General features: G+C 47.8%; 1 protein-coding gene across 1 annotated transcript in view; it reads left to right on the top strand.

The window, feature by feature from the left end:
• Nucleotides 1–492, top strand: part of LOC106870731 (endoplasmic reticulum metallopeptidase 1) — a 94,358-nt gene that overhangs the window by 68,324 nt on the left and 25,542 nt on the right. The gene's annotated exons all lie outside the window — the stretch shown is intronic.

Consider the following 492-nt stretch of genomic DNA (forward strand, 5'->3'; position numbering starts at 1 on the left):
TGCGTACCTTTCCTTCATTGGACACTAAACTCGGCTTGCGAAGACCTGTTGGGGCAAGTGAAAGCGAAATCGTGATGGTACCTGTACCAGTAGAGCACTAAGAGCACCGTCTGAGTGTGATCATTGCCAGAGCAGCTATTTGGCTTCCGTGCCAATGGCACGTGAAGAGAGATTTGAGTGAGGTCGTTGCCAGTGCCGCTGGACTGGCTCCTGTACAGGTGGCACGTAAAATACACCATTTTGAGCGTGGCTGTTGCCAGTATCGTCTGACTGGCCTTTGTGCCGGTGGCACGTAAAAGCATTCACTACACTCTCGGAGTGGAAGGGCATCCAGCTGTAGAAACTCTGCCAAATCATACTGGAGCATGGTGTAGCCATCTGGTTCACCAGTCCTCAGTCAAATCGTCCAACCCATGCTAGCATAGAAAGCGGACGTTAAACGATGATGATGATGATGATGTATATATATGTGTATATATATATATATATATA

Source organism: Octopus bimaculoides, chromosome 4, assembly GCF_001194135.2.
Source record: "Octopus bimaculoides isolate UCB-OBI-ISO-001 chromosome 4, ASM119413v2, whole genome shotgun sequence".
Lineage (NCBI taxonomy): Eukaryota > Metazoa > Mollusca > Cephalopoda > Octopoda > Octopodidae > Octopus > Octopus bimaculoides.